Source organism: Bos grunniens, chromosome 20 (assembly GCF_055505025.1).
Source record: "Bos grunniens cultivar Pamir isolate PY7600 chromosome 20, Bosgru_T2T1.0, whole genome shotgun sequence".
In the NCBI taxonomy this organism is placed as follows: Eukaryota; Metazoa; Chordata; class Mammalia; order Artiodactyla; family Bovidae; genus Bos; species Bos grunniens.
The window spans coordinates 61,284,689-61,305,946 of NC_141184.1; the positions used below are offsets into that span (position 1 = coordinate 61,284,689).

A 21,258-nucleotide genomic window follows, 5' to 3' on the forward strand; every position below is an offset into this window, starting at 1 on the left:
GTAAGTCTTAACGCGTGGTCCCCAGACCAACAGCAGCAGCATCCCTCAGGAAACTTGCTGAAAATTGCAAAATTGGGGTCTCACTCCAGACTTGAAAGAATCAGAAACTCTAGGGGCGGGGCCCAACAGTTACATTTTAACAAGCTCTCTGTGTGATTCTGGTGCACACTCAAGACAGAACCACCAAACCAAGCCATCAGCACAGATTCTTAAGTTTTGATAATAGGTCAGTAGTAACTGCTTGTTAATAACTTCCATTCCTGAAATAATTCCTTTTCAGTTAGAAACTTCCACGTGATTTCACTAATTCTAGGGAGATGTGGACATAGGAACATTGTTGGCACATGCTTGACAGGTGTGCGACATTGTGAATGAAAATGAGGGAATCAGTGCAGGAGATAGTTTCTCAAAATCCTGTACAGGGCTGAGTGTAAAAGCCATGTAATGAGTATTTTTGAGTTTAAAATGTGGGGAGAGGGGAAGGTTATCTAAGCTGGCTATACCTAACCAGCGGCCACTCGTCGGCTTCTGGTGCATGCTTGCTTGCTCAGTCTCTTCAGTCACATCCAACTCTTTGCAACCCCATAGACTGTAGGCCGCCAGGTTTCTTTGTCAATGGGATTCTCCAGACAAGAACACGGAGTGGGTTGCCATGCCCTTATCCAGGGGATCCTTCCAGTCCAGGGATCGATCCCACGTCTCTTACATCTCCTGAATTGGCAGGCAGGTTCTTTACCACTAGCACCATCTGGGAAGCCTCCGTCTGCTCCATATTTGTGCAAAATTACAGAGAATGCCACGAAAAGCCCCTGGGGGATTCACCTGACTGGCATCTGAACAGCTTGCCTCCCTTTTTTGTTTTTCATCCTATGCCGCTAAACTTTCTTAAAACAAAGTAAGACTGAGGCACCCAATTTGGCCTAGAAAAAGCCCATTAGGCTGAGGTTGCCCCACTCCCTCCAGCTGGAAAGCCTGTGCCCAGAGGACAGGAACACAGCTGTGGGGACGTCTGTGCCTCACAACTTGGGGCTGAGAACAGCCCGTTTTTCAGTAATCAAGTTCTAGCGCTCAGTTTCTCAAACCCCATGTGTTTTGGAGCTGGTTCAGTATTAGCCTAGGTGTGCCTACAGAAAAGAATAGAGAAATTCATGCCCATTATTCTACCTTGATCTGAAGAAAAGTGATTTGAGTTGATTTTCAAAGGGGGCCAGAGGCTAGAAATAGGGGGAACCTCCCTCACTGAAGCTGGGTCAGGAACCTCAACCTTCTCAAACCAGAGTGAAGCTGTTCCTGCAGGGCAGGCAGGGGGCTGTCTGGTGGAAAACAAAGCTTGGATTCTGTGTCACGTTGGCCCAGCTGCGCAGTCCTAGCCAGGGAACCTGCTAGCTCCTGCGTGGCCGTTCCTAGCTGTGTGACTCTGGGAAGCACACCTCACCCTCTTGAGCCTTGGTTTCCTGAACTGCTTTGGAAAGAGGGGTGTGGAGAGTGCAAGAGGCAGGAATGATGACCATCAGGTGGGAATGAAGAGAAACAGGGCCTCGTGGCCTAACTAGGCTCCACCTACCACAGGAGCTGCTCAGTGAATGCAGGCTCTCTTCCTGGTACCCTCTGAAGTGCCCAGGTGGATGCTCACCTGCCTGATGGGAGCCCCAGCCTCTAAGAACCAACACCAGGGGTTATATAAACAGGGCTTGATACCCAGGGGTATCAAGGTCTCACAGGTCTCACAGGCATGGTTCAGAGATCCCAACATAGCAGTGAGGGATTTCTAACCTTGAAATACAGAACAAGACCGGGCTGCCTCATATCCTAAAGCAGGAAAAAGTTATAATCCCCTAGTCTGGGTCAGATCACAGGCCTTCCCCTAAATCCCCTTGGGAACCCAATTCCTCCCCACAGCTCTTCACTCGTAAACACACCCTGAAAACTGACAAAGCCAGATTCAGTTAATCCCTAAATATTCAGGGGTATGACACACCATTCAACTACAGAGCAGAGAAACACCGCACTGTGTCTGGGTATTAATTATGCTTAAAACCTTTCCCGCAGACATTTATTTTTCCCTAAAGGAGAGCGCCCTCTACTGGCGAATTAGCATGCTGCTGGGGAAGGGCATCTGTGTTGGAGGATGTTAAGGGCTGTTGCCTCCTTTTAGGGTAGCAAAAGGTGTCAGTTATTTTCAAATGGCTAAGTTTTCATCCTTGCTAGGAACAGATGCGGGTATGAACTGATGAAGGTTGATGTTATAAAACCCCAAACCCCTGAAACCCTCTCAGCTGGCCTGGTTACAGTTTACCACAGCAAACAGAGGGGCTAAAAAGAGGTACAAGACCCTTCTCTCCTTCTAGAAATATTTCACACAGAGACAGGGCTCCACCCAGTATTTAGGCTGTAAAAGGTTTCCCATCAGACATTTTGAAAGTGATTGCAAATAACCTAAATATCCATCAAGAGCAGATGAGAAAATAAGTTACTGCACATTTAAACAATGGAATATTATGCAGCTTAAGAAAAGTGAGAAAGCATGTTCTATCCCTGTATGGAAAGAGTTCCAAATCTTGTAGTTTAAGAGGAAAAGCAAAATACAAATGGATAGCCAACAAGGGCCTACTGTATAGCACGTGGAACTCTGCTCAGTGATATGCAGCAGCCCGGATAGGTGGGGAGTTAGGAGGAGAAAGGAGACATGCGTATGTATGGCTGAGTCCCTTGGCGGTCCACCTGAAACTATCACAACACTGTTAACTGGCTTTACTCCAGTATAAAATAAAAAGTTTTAAAAAATCAAAAACAAAAAAAGCAAAGAATGGAAACCATATATATAATACACTACCATTTGTGTAAAATTAAAAATAGATTTATATTTACTTCTACATGCAGAAAGTAAAATATTTCTCGAAGTTTGAAAAAGAAACTGGTAACAGTGGTTACACTTGATAGCGATGCAAGAACTATAGGAATGGTGGACAGGGGTGAGGAGAAACTTCCACTTTGTTACATATTTTGACCTCTGATGTGAATAAACCTTTTAACTAGTCAGAACATTAAGTGGATGGTTTATGCCCTGAACGGGCATGAAGATTTCCTTTACTCAACATTCTAATACTAGTCATCTTTTATTTAACACTTATTATGTGCCATGCGCTGTGCTAATCATGTTACACGCATTAACATTTATTTAACCCTCCCAATCACTCTGTGCAGCCTTGTCATCCACATCCTAGAGGAGAGGAAACTAAGGAACGGAAAGGTTAAGTTACTTTCCCAAGTTTACACAGAAAAGGCGCCAGCAGGGCTGATACCAGAGTTTCTGCACTTACCACTGCTACTCAGCTGCGGGGAGAAAATTTCTCCGACACAGCAAAACTGGCAACAGAGAGGGTTGTAAGTTAAAGCCTTGGGAGCCCCAAGTAAAAGTCTGGAGAAGCCCTTTACTAGTGGTCTCAACGTGAGATTTTGACTGGACAAACACACACACTCTTACACACACACACTCTCACACCTTCTCATTCATAGTCACACACACATACACTCGTATTCTCATAGTCACATATGTTCATATATTCTCACACACTCCTGTACATAGAATCTTCCATTCTCATAAACACATATTCCCACACACTGATAAACATTTTCACACATATTTTCACACTCATATCAGTGGCTTTCTCTGGCTCCAGCCTGACCTCTCCACGTTCTCTCTGACACAGCCCCCAGCGTGGGCCCTGTGACCCCAGCCAAGGATCCCTGGACCTCTCGGGCCTGCTCGCCCTTGCCCATCCACAGGACCTCCTCTCTAGGCAAACACCTTTCCCAAAAGAAATATGGGGACTTATATTTCTATCTCATCCAACCCATTCTTGCTCCTAAATATACTCCACGCTGTCCAACTCAGTCTTTCACTGAGTCCCCCTCGTGACAAAGATTTTCTCTTCCTCCAGACCTCAAGAAGGAAAGATTGTTTTTCCCTTCTACTTATGCTTCCAGCCTCTCTGCTTACCCAGTGAATAAGGAATCTCATGCAATTTGATTTTTGACTAGAAAGAGGTATACTCTTCCATCTACCTGGGAGAGCAGGCACCTCTAAGGACGAGTATAAGCACATTTCTTCATCAGCCCTGGAGGACACAGAACCACTGTGAGACTGACATCTGGGGCTGCCAACAAGACATTTAGTGTCCCTGGAGCTCTGACCTGCAAATATTCTTGATGAAAGACCATTTCAAAAGGAGCGTGAGATCCAGTGTTTGACATGTATTCTTCATTCCTTTTTGGGTCTGCCCCTACTTTAGAACACAACAGTTCTGAAATATTCTACTGCTGCCCCCCAACTCCTTGTTGCTGTAATGTTTCAAATACTGGGGGACAAGATACTGTTCTATCTACGAGGTAAATTGTCAGTAACTGTAAAATGAAATAAAAATTCCAGTCACTCTTCTGAAGTTTCCATTTGTAATAATAACATTAGAAAGTCCTTCATAGTCATGATTCTGTGTAATCCGCAGTGACAGTGATATGATTCTTCTTCCCATTTTGCAGATGAGAAAACTGGCGTCATAAGAGTGCAAGTAACTGGTCCACGTTTATATAGCTAGGAATTACCAGAACTAGGAGCTGAAGCCAGATCTATTTCATTATAAATCCACACCACACTTAACTGCCCTTGGGGGCCCAACTCAACTTCTACGTCCTCATTGGTCCAAGCTCTTGCAAACTAAAACAAAGCAATTGATATTTTTCAGAATCAGCTCTCTACACGGCATGGCAGCGTGTGCAGCTGCTCATTCCATACCTCTGGGTTTGATTATTGCTTGGTACTATTACCTTTCATATATACTCACATAAACTGTAAATGTTAATCAAATTATTAACTATTTACAGTCAGAGCATGGCTTTTCTGTCTTTGTACCCAGGCCTAAAAGAGTTTTTTGCACATTTCAGGCTTGCTGACAGTGGCTTTATACTCTCTAGGTTTTTCTAGAAAATATCTGCCTCTCTGCCTATAAAATACATGGACTAAAATAAAATATGTTTCTCACAACATCCTCTGTAAGAACAAATAGGAAGCGACCCAAATATCCCACAAGGGAAGAGTTAAATAAACTATGGGGCACCTGCACGAGAGAATGTTACACAACTCTTAAAAATCATGTAGGATTGACTAATATAAGAAAATATTGACCAAATATTATGATATAGTTTACTTTTACAGCAAAGAAAAAACCTTAGAGAAGATTCACCAAAATGTCAATTTTTTTAATCTCTAGAAAAGGAGATGAAACTACAGAGAACTTTTATCTTTTCTTTCAGAACATCAACTCCTTTTCTGGTAATCCTAGGGGCCTCTCATTTCAATCTGATGAGCTTCATTTTTATCTCTAATATAGAAGTAGTATCGGTTTCCTCACAAGGCTCTTATAAATAGTTAAAAATTTTCCAATAAGAAGTGCTTTATAAATGAATAACAATGGTATTAAATTATACAATAAATGATTATATGATCTTTATGCAGTTTTCATAGCAAAGATTTTAGAAGGAATGATACCTTGTCCACAAATAGTTGAAATTTTAGTGGAATTTATATCTTTTAAAACTCTAAAAATCTCTTTCTTTAAAAAAAAAAAACTAAGCTGGTGTTTATCTTATATTCAGTGAATTATTATGAAATGGTTCTCCATGGATGATTCAAGAAAAAAAGAAACCTATCTACATCAATAACTTAAATAGTCCAGCTATTCCTTTTAAGCGAAATGAGAACTAAGTTTATCAAAATAATAACCTCAAGGCGCCTCGTGCTTTGCTACGCAGTCACTGTGGCGCAGAAGGGCAGGCATGACCAGGAACTCCTGACCTGGCTTCTGATGTGCCACTGGCTCTACGTGGGCGGGGGTGGGCCACACAGACATGGTTAGTCTTCTTCACATACAGCCAGTCTCCTTGCCTGCAGGAAGAACCTCTACGGTCAAAATGCCACACGAAACCACCCTTACCAGGGCAGCGGGGGCTCCTGTGAACAGGGTCCATTTCAGAAACTCTTAGCTTAGAACCTGGTCCTGCCCAAGCTCGCCAAGCTGCCGTTTACCCCTCCATCCTCAACTACCCTCCGTCACACTCAGCTCCAGGTATGACGGCCAAAGCACTGGATAAAAGTTTGTCTTAAAAAGAAACTCCCTTCATTTCACACATATGTGTTCAACCCATTCCAAGCCCAGTACCAGGCACCTCCACACTTCCTTTCAAATTGGAGTAATTTTTACATCCGCTTTCTCTACTCTCCACCTCACCTCCTCTCTCCTTTCCATCCAAATCAATGATGTCATTGTCAGGGGCCAATATCTGCATATCTTACCAGATTCAAGCTCTGTAAACCAGGAGGAGAAGAACCAGTCTGACCTAGTAAGACTTCAGCCACTCAGAATCCCTTCAGAAAAGCCAAACTTGATACATGATTGCAAGTCCTAGTCCTTTAAGCTTCAGAACTTTTTAGGATAATCATGGTTTTGAATGGAAATCATTCTCCATTATAGTCTATGCTCTCTGCTTTCTTAAACAGATTACACTGAATTGAACATCTTCTTGATGACGCATCTTCATGCACATCACTGCCTCCCTCCATGGGGACTGTTGCATTGCCACACTTCTTTCTTCTGAGGTTTTAGTTTTTCTGTTTCTTTTATTTGAGGAGCTCAGTGTTTCTGCTTTCCTCCAGCCTTCCCAGATCCTTTTTCTAATCTGTTGCTACTGATCAAAATGTGTTAGCTTGGAAAATCCTATGGACGGAGGAGCCTGGTAGGCTGCAGTCCATGGGGTCGCTAGGAGTAGGACACAACTGAGCGACTTCACTTTCCCTTTTCACTTTCATGCATTGGAGAAGGAAATGGCAATCCACTCCAGTGTTCTTGCCTGGAGAATCCCAGGGACAGGGAAGCCTGGTGGGCTGCTGTCTATGGGGTCGTACAGAGTCGGACACGACTGAAGCGACTTAGCAGCAGCAGCAGTACCTTAGTAAGCGTAGGGTTTGAGGGCTTCACCCATGAATAAAATGCCCACACCTCAGTTCATAAATTTGCTGCTGCCTCTATCGGCTGCTCTGAGCTTTATGGGCCCCCTTCCTGGTTCTGTGTTCTGAACAGATGATTCAAAACAGACGTTTCAGAAAGTTGAAGCTTTCACTGCATTTCAATTCATACCTTGGAACTATAATTAAATTAATAACTTTCCTAATAAATGCTGGAAAATGTGTAGAGAAAAGGAAACCCTCCTACACTGTTGGTTGGGATATAAATTGGTACAACCACTATGCAGAACGATATGGAGATTCCTTAAGACACTAAAACCAGAGTTGTCATATGATCCTGCAATCCCACTCCTGGACATGCATCTGGAGAAAACTCTAACTTGAAAAGATACATGCATCCCAATGCTCATAATGCTCATAACAGCACTATTTACAATAGCCAAGACATGGAAGCAATCTAAATATCCATCGATAGATGACTAGATAAAGAAAATATCACACGTACACACACACACACACACACACACACTGGAATGTTACTCAGCCATAAAAAACAATGAAAATAATGCTATTTGCAGCAATATGGATGGACCTAGAGATTGTCATACTAAGTGAAGTTTGCCAAAGACAAAATATCGTATGATATCACTTATATGTGGAATCTAAAATTGTTACAAATGAACTTATTTACAAGATAGAAATAGACTCACAGACATAGAAAACAAACTTATGGTTACCACAGAGGATGGAGGAAGATAAATTAGGAGTTTGCGATTAACATAAACACATCACTATATATAAAATACATAAAAAGTTCCTATTGTATAACCCAGAGAACTATATTCAATATTTTATAATAACCTGTAATGGAAGACTCTGAAAAATTATATATATATATATATAAATAACTGAATCACTTAGTGGTACATGTGAAACTAATACCTTATAAATAAATTATACATCAATAAAAAATTAATAACCTTGCAATATCATGAGAAGAGTTGACTCATTGGAAAAAACCCTGATGCTGGGAGGGATTGGGGGCAGGAGGAGAAGGGGACGACAGAGGATGAGATGGCTGGATGGCATCACTGACTCGATGGACATGAGTCTAGGTGAACTCCGGGAGTTGGTGATGGACAGGGAGGCCTGGTGTGCTGCAATTCATGGGGTCACAAGGAGTCGGACACGACTGAGCGACTGAACTGAACTGAACTGAACCTTTTGAGAAATAAGTATGTGACTTGAGAGGACTGGAAAGAAAAGACTGGAAATTTTTGTTAATAGAGAGAGAAAGAGAGTAAGAGGAAGATTTTTATATTTTCTTATCTTCCCTAGCTGACTGGTTGCTCTAAATTTTTAAGTATTTACCTCCTCACTTCAACCTTGTTCCATAACCTCAATCAGAGGGTAAAAAAAAAAAAGACTATCCAAGTACATAATGGAAAATTGGAAAAGTTCATTTGGAGCTAATGTAATAAAAGGAGATAAAGATGATTCCAGACATAAGAGTGGGCATAATGTATTCTGAACTCATTCAATCATAAAAATAAAATTTTATTTTGTTTCAGGGTTAAACTGAATAAAAGGGCAAGACTTGTTGCTATGAAACACGCTCCCAGGCTTTCAAGCTTCATGAACTCTTCTTTAGGGACAAAGTTGTGTTTCCCAAGTGTCTCCTCAGACTTCAGAGCTATTTGCTTTCCCTTCCATCTTAACAAAACGCCTGGCCCTTTGTTTATTTAGTGGTGCTTACCCACATTTACCAGGTCCTACTACCTGCCTGGCATTTCCTGGGGTGTGGTCACAGCAGCCCTTCCCTCAGCTTTCTCTTTCTGACTGAAGATAATCAAAGGGTCTTTACAAAGTTTCTTAACATTTTTTCTGTTGGTTCACAAACTGGCCCCCATACACGGAGGGCAAGGAGAGATCAAAGAAATAGACAGACGGCTCCAGATTGGTAGGTGGCAGATTTAATAGGCAAAGGAACTTGCTTAGAGGCTTGTCTTATAGGGAGCTATAAGATAAGTAGATTTTCATGCCCACCTGCCAGGATCTTAAAAGTTTATAAAGAGGCCTTTATCAGGGTTCAGTCATGTATTCAGTCTAGATGGTCTCAACAATATCTACTCTCTCAAGCCTGAATCTGAAGCTATGGGAATGGTGGGCAGACAGGGGATGGGGGAGGAGCCTCCAACTGCCTGGTTCTGGGTCAGGGGTCAACCAGTAGTCACATCCTCTCAATGACCTCCTCCAACACTAACAAATGAACAAAAACATATGTATAAGTGTGTTTACTTCAGTATCATTTGAAGTAGCAGAACAGAAAGAATCTAAAAACAGCTAATTGATAGAAAGGCCCATAGTTATTGACCCAGAAACAGATTCACCTTACATTAATAAATGAGAAAAATAGGGACTTGCCTTGTGGCTCAGTGGTAAAGGATCTGCCTTGCAATGCAGAGGACACAGGTTTGATCCCTGGCTGGGGAACTAAGATCCTACATGCTGCAGAGCACCTAGGCCCACGCACTACAACTGCTGAGCCCACACCACAACTAGAGAGCCCGGGAGCCACAACTACTGAAGTCCACGTGCTCCAGAGCCCTCATGCCAAAAGTACCGAGCCCAACACGCCACAACTAGAGAGTCTGTGCACTGCCTCAAAAAAAAAAAAAGATTCCACGTGATACAACAAAGATCTCACATATCGCAACTAAGACTCAACACAGCCAGATAAATAAATTTTTTAAATAAACAAGAAATATACATACCTCACAGACTGATAACCACAGCATCACCACTTTTAAAGTAGTATATCGTTTACAAGAATATAGACATATTTGAGGACCTAAAAGAATATACACCAAAATGGGTGACAAAATTGTGAATTACTTTGCTTTCATTTTGCTTTGTCTGTATTTTCTAATGTTTTTCTAAATGATTATGGATATGTGAAATCAACAAAAAAAATTTGTTAAACAATTTTCTCTATCAAAAGAACCAATTCCATTGTCTTGTTAGTCACTGAAAATCTTACTAAAGTTTGAGAGCACCTCTTCCAAAAACCAAATACATGAAATCCAAGGGATAGAGACAGAGGTCCCAAGACTGAACAGTCTGTCCCTTTATACCACTATGCTATTCTGACACATAAAACATGAGAAGTTGATGCATAGAGCTATCCAGATTTAAACAACAAAAGAAGGATTTTTGGAGAGTGATTGCAAATGTTACCAGAGAGCAGACTATGAATGCACTGAAGGATATCCTAAAGGGATTCAGCCATCAATTTCCAGCTGTAGAACAATGAGACCTCGAAAGACCAGAACCTCCCAGAGAAGATGATACTAGCTGAAAAGGATCTGCATTCTTCAGAAACTTCAGAAATGCTAACCTAGAAAGTAAAGCACAGATAGGTGACTGAATGTAATTGACATCTATCAGCTGACTGTTTCTGTCCTACCTCTTAAATAAATATTTTAAGTCTATACAGTCTCAGATCCTGACGGTGCAGCAGCCCGCAGCCTCAGCCAGAGAGTCCCAGCCGCTTTCAATGGAGGAGAAGCCCGGCCAGCCACAGTCTCAGCACCATCACAGCCACCACCATCCGCACCATCACCCCCAGCAGCAGCAGCAGCCGCACCACCATCACCATTATTATTTCTACAACCACAGCCACAACCACCATCACCACCACCATCACCAGCAGCCTCACCAATACCTGCAGCATGGAGCCGAGGGCAGCCCCAAGGCCCAACCAAAGCCGCGGAAACATGAGCAGAAACACGCCCTCCAGCAGCACCAGGAAACGCCGAAGAAGAAAACAGGCTACGGTGAACTAAATGGTAATGCTGGAGAAACAGAAATATCTTTAAAGAGCCTGGGTTCTGAGGAAGCTACCAACCCTATTTCCAGGGTCCTCAATGGCAACCAACACGTTGTAGACACTAATCTGAAGCAGACTGTAAAGTCCAGCACCTTTGGGAAAGCAGGAATTAAAACCAGGAATTTTATTCAGAAAAACAGTATGGACAAAAAGAATGGGAAGTCTTATGAAAATCTGGAGAGAACTAATCTATAGACAAGACTGATAGTGTAGCAATTCCAAATGGTGTTGTAACAAATAATTCTGGCTATATTACTAATGGTTATATGGGCAAAGGAGCAGATAATGATGGTAGTGGATCTGAGAGCGGATATACCACTCCTAAAAAAAGGAAAGCTAGGCGCAATAGTGCCAAGGGTTGTGAAAACCTTAATTTAGTGCAGGACAAAATAATGCAACAAGAGACCAATGTCCCAACCTTAAAACAGGGACTTGAAACTTTCAAGCCTGACTACAGTGAACAAAAGGGAAATCGAGTAGATGGTTCAAAGCCTATTTGGAAGTATGAAACTGGGCCTGGAGGAACAAGTCAAGGAAAACCTGCTGTGGGTGATATGCTGCGGAAAAGCTCTGATATTAAGCCTGGTGTGAGCAGCAAAAAGTTTGATGATCGGCCCAAAGGAAAGCATACTTCTGCTGTTGCCTCCAAAGAGGACTCGTGGACCCTGTTTAAGCCACCCCCAGTTTTTCCAGTGGACAATAGCAGTGCTAAAATCATTCCTAAAATAAGTTATGCAAGCAAAGTTAAGGAAAACCTCAACAAAACTGTACAGAACTCTTCTGTGTCACCATCTTCATCTTCATCTTCCTCATCATCTACTGGGGAAACTCAGACCCAAGCTTCAAGTCGATTATCCCAGGTCCCTATGTCAGCGCTGAAATCTGTTACTTCGGCCAGCTTTTCTAATGGGCCAGTTTTAGCAGGGACTGATGCAAGTGTGTATTCTCCAGGGGGTCAGCCACTGCTAACTACTGCTGCTAATACTCTAACACCCATCTCTTCTGGGACTGATTCAGTTCTCCAGGACATGAGTCTGACTTCAGCAGCTGTTGAACAAATTAAGTCCAGCCTTTTTATCTACCCTTCAAATATGCAAACTGTGCTGTTGAGCACAGCTCAAGTGGATCTACCCTCTCAGACAGATCAGCAAAACCTGGGGGATATCTTCCAGAATCAGTGGGGTTTATCATTTATCAATGAACCCAGTGCTGGCCCTGAAACTGTTACTGGGAAGTCATCAGATCATAAAGTGATGGAGGTGACATTTCAAGGGGAATATCCTGCCACTTTGGTTTCACAGGGTGCTGAAATAATCCCCTCAGGAACTGAGCATCCTGTGTTTCCCAAGGCATATGAGCTGGAAAAACGGACTAGTCCTCAACATCTGGGTAGCATTCTAAAATCTGGGACTACTAATGACAGTGGAGCCTTATCCTTGGAACCCAGTCATATAGGTGACCTGCAAAAAGCAGACACCAGTAGTCAAGGTGCTTTAGTGTTTCTCTCAAAGGACTATGAGGTAGAAAATCAAAATCCTCTGGCGTCTCCTACGAACACTTTGTTAGGCTCCGCCAAAGAACAGAGATCCCAGAGAGGCCTAGAAAGGAATGATAGCTGGGGTTCTTTTGACCTGAGGGCTGCTATTGTATATCACACTAAAGAAATGGAATCTGTTTGGAATTTGCAGAAGCAAGATCCCAAAAGGATAATCACTTACAATGAAGCCATGGATAGTCCAGATCAATGAAGGACCAGACTGCCTATTTGTAACCTTTCTGCAGCATTAGAGCCACCGTTCATGGGGGACACAAGGCTTTTATGCTCCTAGATCTTCAACGCAGCAGAGGAACCATAAGTAGAATCACAGGATAATATATACAAATATATATATATATATACATTATATATATATAGTTATTTAAAAAAAGGCAACTGAAAGTAATTAGACTTCTTAAGGAAACAAATTTATTTCAAGAGACTACACATGGTTATTTAATCTCCGGTACTGAATAGTTTTGTTTTGTTTTGTTTTTAGTTTTTGTTTTTAAGTGTGAATGCAAGTGATTAATGAATATGGACTTATTAACAAGCGTGGTTCTAAAGTTCCTGCTGTCATCACCTTGGGCAACAAATGACCCACTGGAAAGGCAAATCCACTTTAAAAGATCTCTGTATCTTGTTCTGTGACTAAAGTGATACACTAATCACGGGGAACCCAGAATGATTCAACATTTTCCCCCACTCCTCCCTTGATCTTTTGGTTATACTTTGAACCCTGCGAGAATGCTGGATAAAATGCCTTGAAGTTTGCAGGGGTCTTTTTTTTTTTTTTTTTTTAGTGAATATGATTTGTATGTCTTGCCAGGAATAAGCAGCCTCTGTGGGGTGTTGGGAAATATTTTCTTTGTTTTCTTTTATTTTTTGTGGGGTAGGGGGATAGGGGAGGGCATTGAAGTTCTACAGTTCTGAAGTAGTTGGTGGTACATAGTTTCACTTGGCTTTGGTTACCTATTGGACTTTAATAAGTAAAAACTTTATGAGTGTCATTTAAACAAAAGTTACAGAACAAACAATTGGCTTTAGATATTTAATCTGGAAAAATCCTCCTGTGCCCATGTTCTAACGTAACTGTGTAAGTGGGAGCAAAAATGTATTCTGCTTTTCAACTGTAGGTGCTCCAGACTTGCTCTCTGTCACTAACACTAAATGTGCTATTTTTCTTGTTTTTCATCAAACATCTGAAGAGAAACTTCTGTACCTTTCTGTAAATTCTTTTTAATTTCTCAGAAATCTAAAAGGGGAAGAAAAAAGTCCATGAAAACTAAAACTTCATGTTTTTAGCCAGTGAGGAGGTAATAAACCCTGCCTATAGAAGGTGTGTTTTCATGCAAACTATACTTCTGAGCTTATTAGCTTCTAATTATATCTTAATAAATATATTTTATTACTAAAAAAAAAAAGTCTATACAAGTTACAAGAAAAAGTTATAAAGACTTTAGAGTAGTAGTTGGTAAATAAAATAACAAATACTGACTTCCAGTCAAGATGGTGTAAAGAGTTTATGCTTTGATTAGCCCCTTTATGCTCCTAATATATAGTAATATGTGATAAAATATAAAAAGAGGAAAAAGTTTCAGATTTGAAAACAAGAGAAACATTTCCACTGAACAGATATGAACATTTCCACTGAACAGAGAGGCAGGCTGAAGCTCTTCTCTGTGCTAACCAGGAGCTCAGCTCTTCAGGAGTCAGAGTTTGAAAAGCTCCACAGAAATCCTACATAACCATTTAAAAAAAGAACAAAATAATGCCATTTGCGACTGAAGCAACTCAGCAGCAGCAGCAGCAGCAGCAATATCGATGTAACTAGAGAGTATCATACTAATTGAGTCAGAAAGAGAAACACAAATACCATGTGATATCACTTAATGTGGAATCTAAAATATGACACAAATGAATCCATCTATGAATCAGAAACAGACTCACAGACATAGAGAACAGGCTGGAGGTTACTAAGGGAAAGAGGTTTGGGGGAGGGATGAAGTGGGAAACTGGGGTTAGCAGTTGTAAGCTTTTATATATAGAATGGATAATCAACAAGGTCCTATTATATGGCACAAAGAACTATATTCAACAACCTATGATAAACCATAATGGAAAAGAATTTTTAAGAAAGAATGTATATATTGATATATACATATATGAATGTATAGCTGAATCACTCTGCTCTATATCAATAATCAATACAACATTGTAAATCAACTATACTTCAATAAGTAAATAAATAGCTCTATAGATGATGGGGAATAAGGCTCACTAAGAGCCTCAACAAAACGTAGCTGACTTCTGTCTAGAGCTGTAATCATGTTTGTCAACTTATTTTTCATTATTATCCCCCCAATGAAAAAAAAGTTTTTGGTTTTTTGTTTTTTTTTGGTGGGGGCAGCACCTTGCAGCACGTGGGATCTAAGTTCCCCAACCAAGGATCAAACCTGCGCCCCTGCAATGGAAGCACGGAGTCTTAATGGCTGGACTGCCAGGGAAGTCCCAAGAAAATTTGAATTTAAATTTTCCCTAAAAAGAAAAATTAAATGCTAAGGAATAAGAGTTGAGTTTTGAAGGGCCACTATACTATCTAAGATTTTTCACCCTTCAAGAATCAGTTTTCACCTTATTGAGGGCAAATGCATGAGCTGTAGTTTTAAATCCCACTGCCTTACCAATAAGAACTGAGCCATACTGCTAAGTGACCATTTGACTGGCTCTTGGTACTCCACCATCACATGTGGAAGGAGCCCCAAGGAGCAATTTAAAGCCTGATTATGGATGAGGGATGTGAAGAATGGTTGGCAGTGGAGGGGACTGCCAAAATGCTGGACACAGAGGCAGATGGAGAAAAATGGGAGAAAGGAAAATGAAAAACAAAAATGTCTCTTCTAAAATTGCTGGTATATCCTGTTTGGGATTCTCTGGGTTTCTTGGACTTGGGTGATTATTTCCTTCCCCAGTTTAGGGAAGTTTTCAACTATTATCTCCTCAAGTATTTTCTCATGGTCTTTCTTTTTGTCTTCTTCTTCTGGAACCCCTATGATTCGAATGTTGTAGCGTTTAATATTGTCCTGGAGGTCTCTGAGATTGTCCTCATTTCTTTTAATTCGTTTTTCTTTTATTCTCTCTGATTCATTTATTTCTACCATTCTATCTTCTAATTCATTAATCCTATCTTCTGCCTCTGTTATTCTACTATTTGTTGCCTCCAGAGTGTTTTTAATTTCACTTATTGCATTATTCATTATATATTGACTCTTTTTTATTTCTTCTAGGTCCTTGTTAAACCTTTCTTGCATCTTCTCAATCCTTGTCTCCAAGCTATTTATCTGTGATTCCATTTTAATTTCAAGATTTTGGATCAATTTCACTATCATTATTTGGAATTCTTTATCAGGTAGATTCCCTATCTCTTCCTCTTTTGTTTGGTTTGGTGGGCATTTATCCTGTTCCTTTATCTGCTGGGTATTCCTCTGTCTCTTCATCTTGTTTAAATTGCTGAGTTTGGGGTGTCCTTTCTGTATTCTGGCAGTTTGTGGAGTTCTCTTTATTGTGGCTTTTCCTCGCTGTGTGTGGGTTTGTACAGGTGGCTTGTCAAGGTTTCCTGGTTAGGGAACGAAAAGAATAAAATACTTAGGAACATATCTACCTAAAGAAACTAAAGACCTATATATAGAAAACTATAAAACACTGGTGAAAGAAATCAAAGAGGACACTAATAGATGGAGAAATATACCATGTTCATGGATTGGAAGAATCAATATAGTGAAAATGAGTATACTACCCAAAGCAATTTATAGATTCAATGCAATCCTTATCAAGCTACCAACAGTATTCTTCACAGAGCTAGAACAAATAATTTCACAATTTGTATGGAAATACAAAAAACCTCGAATAGCCAAGGCGATTTTGAGAAGGAAAAATGGAACTGGAGGAATCAACCTACCTGACTTCAGGCTCTACTACAAAGCCACAGTTATCAAGACAGTATGGTACTGGCACAAAGACAGAAATATAGATCAATGGAACAAAATAGAAAGCCCAGAGATAAATCCACGCACATATGGACACCTTATCTTCGACAAAGGAGGCAAGAATATACAATGGATTAAAGACAATCTCTTTAACAAGTGGTGCTGGGAAAACTGGTCAACCACTTGTAAAAGAATGAAACTAGAACACTTTCTAACACCATATACAAAAAAAAATAAAAATAAAAATAAAATTGCTGGTAAAGCAAAATTCCAAAACAATAATTGGCTGCTAAGAAAGAAAATTAACACAAATAACAATCATGTATTCATTCTGGAAAATTAATTTCACAGACAGCTTCACAAAGACTTTAAGTTAGAAACATTGAGCTCTTCAAAAAAAGAGAAAGATAATGCAGCATAACCTCCACTTTTTAAAGTGGATGAATACAAAATTGTTCAACAAAAACACATAAAAATGATAAAACAACAGTAAGTGGTTATTTAAAGAAGCAATTAGAAATTAAGAAAGGAAATACAGAGTGATTGAGTTGAAATACAGTAAACAGGACTGGATTGTTCTCCATTCTAGATAGAGATACATTTAATATTTCTTTGCAGGTAGTTTTGCCTTTTTGGTTATTTTCTCAAGCTTTATATTGAGGTATAGTTGACAAATAAAATGTATATACTTAAAGTATACAGTGTTATGATTTGATATACATGTAGCTTGTATATCAAGTGAAGGACTGCCATTATCAAGTTAATCAATACATCTATCATCTCACATGGTTACTGTGTGTGTGTGTGTGTGTGTGTGTGGCTAGAACAGTTAAGAATTACTTTTCTAGCAAATTTCAAGTTCACAGTACAGTACCGTTAACCATGTTGTAACAATCACCATGTTGTACTATTTTTAATTTCTAAAATAGGTATTTCTCTTTTTAATTCTTTGAGGAAACTCCATACTGTTTTCTATATGTTAAGTATATGAACTTAATCAAATAACTCACCTCTTTAGATCTCTTTTCCTCCATATGAGAAAGAAGTAGATGAGATGATATCTAAATTCTATTCCAGCTCTAAATGCCTACTATTCTAATACTTATTAGACTAATCTAAATATATGTCATTATGTTCAGAACCTGGCAAGAAGAGATAAAAACTCTTCTCTCAGTTTAAGTGGCTGATGTTCTTACATAAGCAAATCAGGCATAAAGTGCATGAAATGACATATGTGGTAAAACTTGTGAACTTGGACTAATGTCTTAGGGAGTACTAGATAAGTCAAAATTTGAGAGTTTTTAAAGCAATGATACTTATTCCCTTCAAGGACATACCTGAGTTCAAAGTAGGATGAGGAAAGCGATTATATGTAAATGAGTGCTTATATAAATGTTTGAAAGGGTTTTTCCCTTAAGAAAGTTGAACATACCTCCTCCCACTTTCTGAACACCATCCAAGAGCCTGGCGAAGCCTCTGAGGGGTGGGAAGAGCTGCGGGCCTTTCAGGCGTGGCACCCTCTCAAGCCCCATCGCTAAGAGCACCTTCAGTGTAGGACAGAAATCCCTGCTTGGCCAGAATTCAGTGCTTTCACAGGGGTAAGATTAATGTCATTTAGTTAAGCAGGAGAGAATGGTTCTGTAAAATAATTTAAGCCCTCACAGGACAATTCAAATTATCAGCAACCTCATAAATAAATGCAGTCGTATCAATATTCAACTGGCAAACCATCAAAAAGTGATGTCTGAACTGATCTTATTATGCCATTAGGCTTCAGCTCTCAGCTTTATGTAAACAGAAACACATTAATTGGTTAATTAGTAATCTTTTAAGATGGAAGAGTCAATTTGCTATCAACATTAATTTTACTAAATTTTTATCATCCCTTCCATATACAGAAACAACCATATAAATTCAAACTATGAGTTACTAATGGTTCTGGTAAAGAATAAGTTACTAGCTCATGTTGGGTTTTTTTTTAATTCCTCTTCCTTCCTACAGTAAAAACATATCTAATGTTGAACCCTTGAATCAGCTGGGCTTCTTCCCTCTCCCTCGCCACATATCCATCAGTTCAGTCACTCAGTCATGTCAAACTCTTTGTGACCCCATGGACTGCAGCATGCCAGGCTTCCCTGTCCGTCACCAATTCCCAGAGCTTGCTCAAATTCATGTCCATCGAGTCTGTGATGCCATCCAACCATCTTATCTTCTGTTGTCCTCTTCTCTTGCTGCCTTCAATCTTTCCCAGCATCGGGATCTTTTCTAATGAGTCAACTCTTTGCATCAAGTGGCCAAAGTATTGCAGCTTCAGCATCAGTCCTTCCAATGAATATTCAGGACTGATTTCCTTTAGGGTTAACTGGTTTGATCTCCTTGCAGTCCAAAGGACTCTCAAGAGTCTTCTTCAATACCACAGTTCAAAAGCATCAGTTCTTCAGTGCTCAGCTTTCTTTATGGTCCAACTCTCACATCCATACATGACTACTGGAAAAACCATAGCCTTGACTAGACAGACCTTCGTTGACAAAGTAATGTCTCTGCTTTTAAATATGCTGTCTAGGTTGGTCATAGCTTTTCTTCCAAGGAAAAAGCATCTTTCAGTTTCATGGCTGTGGTCACCATCTGCAGTGATTTGGGGGCCCAAGAAAATAAAGTCTGTCACTGTTTCCATTGTTTCTCTGTCTATTTGCCATGAAGTGATGGGACCAGATGCCATGATCTTAGTTGTTTTTTTTTTAATGATCTTAGTTTTTTGAATGTTGAGTTTTAAGCCAGCTTTTTCACTCTCTTCTTTCACTTTCATCAAGGCTCTTTAGTTCCTCTTCACTTTCTGCCATAAGGGTGGTATCATCTGTGTATCTGAGGTTACTGATATTTCTCCTGGCAATCTTGATTCCAGATTGTGCTTCATCCAGCCCGGCATTTTGTATGATGTATTCTGCATGTAAGTTAAATAAGCAGGGTGACAATATACAGCCTTGACGTACTCCTTTCCCAATTTGGAACTAGTCCATTGTTCCATGTCCGGTTCTAACTGTTGCTTTTTGACCTGCATACAGATTTCTCAGGAAGCAGGTCAGGTGGTCTAGTATTCCCATCTCTTTCAGAATTTTCCACAGTTTGTTGTAATCCACACAAAGGCTTTAGCATAGTCAATAAAGCAGAAGTAGATATTTTTCTGGAATTCTCTTGCTTTTTCTATGATCCAACAGATGTTGGCAATTTGATCTCATCACATATAACCAGTCACTTATATAAGTCATAAAATCCTGCCACCACTTTCTTTTCAAATATGTCTAGATTCTAATCCTTCACTCTCAAAACCACCACCCTAGGCCAGGCCCCCATCAACCCATGCTTGGTTTAGCACAATAGACACAGAGCATCTACTATGGTTCACCATGTCTTTTAAAACCTACTAATCAATCTGATGTGGTAACCATCTCTTCATCTTCATATTACTGTAAGTCTGACCCAAATTCTTTCTACTCAAGAGGGTTTTTTTTTTTAAAGCAGATTCATGAGACAGGGACAAGAACTAAAGTTCTCTCCTGCGAGCATGCATGCTAAGTCACTTCTTTGTGACCCCATGGACTGTAACCTGCCAGGCTCCTCTGTCCATGGGATTCTCCAGGCAAGAATACTGGAGGGGGTAGCATGCCTTCCTCCAGGGGATCTTCCTACAGATCTTCAAATTCCCACTAATCCATTGCTTGACACTTCTTTGGTACACACAGTCCTAACCCACCTACCTGTACCTCTCTCCAGCGCACATTCTTCCATATCCCATTTTTCCCATAGAAGTGATTTTATGAAACTACTAGCTAAACGTCATGTAACCCAGGGTCTTCCATGGTGGTCCAGTGGCCAAGACTCCACACTCCCAATGCAGGGACCAAGTTTTGATCCCTGGTCAGGGAACTAGATCTCACATGCTGCAACTAAAGATCTCATATGCCACAAGGAAGGTCAAAGATCCTACATGCCACAACTAAAGACCCAGCACAGCCAAATAAATGTGTATTTTTTAAAAAATTTGAGTAACCCATGTCTTCAGTATTTCCCACACCAATTACTCCTGAGTCTCGTGTGCTAGCCCTTTCCTCTACTGACCTATAAAAGATGCATTGCCCTAGACTCAGCATTCTTCTCCTTTCTATAGTCACTCCATCTCTAGATGATCTCATCCAATCCCATAAATATCTTTATACTGACAACTCCATAATTTATATCTTCAGCCTCGCTCTTTCCTGAGTTCCTGACTTAAATAGCCAACTGTACACTCAGAATTTTTCTGGGCAATCAAATATAGCATGTCCAAAGGCTTACCCATCTCAATAGACAATTATCACCATCTGTCTAGTTATTTGAATCAAAAGCTTTGAACTCATTCTTTGCCCTTCCATTCCCTTCCTCCCAACATCCAATCCAATAATATATATCTCTGTCTCTCTGAAATATCTCCCAAATCCAACCTCTAGAACCATCTCTATGGCTGCCACCCTAGTTCATGTCATTAACATTTCTCACCTGGATTATTGTCATAGACACCCAAATGACAATGAAATTCTGACATTCCTTTAGAATGATAAACCTCATCAAAGAAGAAAAGGTTAGCTTGACACGATGTACCTTTAATGGAACTCTATTGCTGTTGGAAGTGACCATCTTGTTCCTTCCTTTCCTTCTGCACTCTCTGAACTTTCCTCCTTGTGAATCTCCCTCATCTTCTAACTTCTTTTCCTTTACTCTCCCTCTCCTCAATATCTTGTCTCTCTTCCTTTCCCTCTTGCTTAACTGAACAACTAGGCACACATTATAGTGG

The 21,258-nt window shown here is 40.3% G+C and overlaps 1 pseudogene across 1 annotated transcript; it reads left to right on the forward strand.

Annotated features, from left to right (window-relative positions):
• The first annotated feature begins 10,515 nt into the window (after positions 1 to 10,515).
• LOC147350481 (FMR1-interacting protein NUFIP2 pseudogene) lies at positions 10,516 to 13,868 on the forward strand (annotated as a pseudogene). The gene has a single exon (XR_015148548.1). The product of XR_015148548.1 is annotated as an FMR1-interacting protein NUFIP2 pseudogene (transcript).
• Positions 13,869 to 21,258: the final 7,390 nt, after the last annotated feature.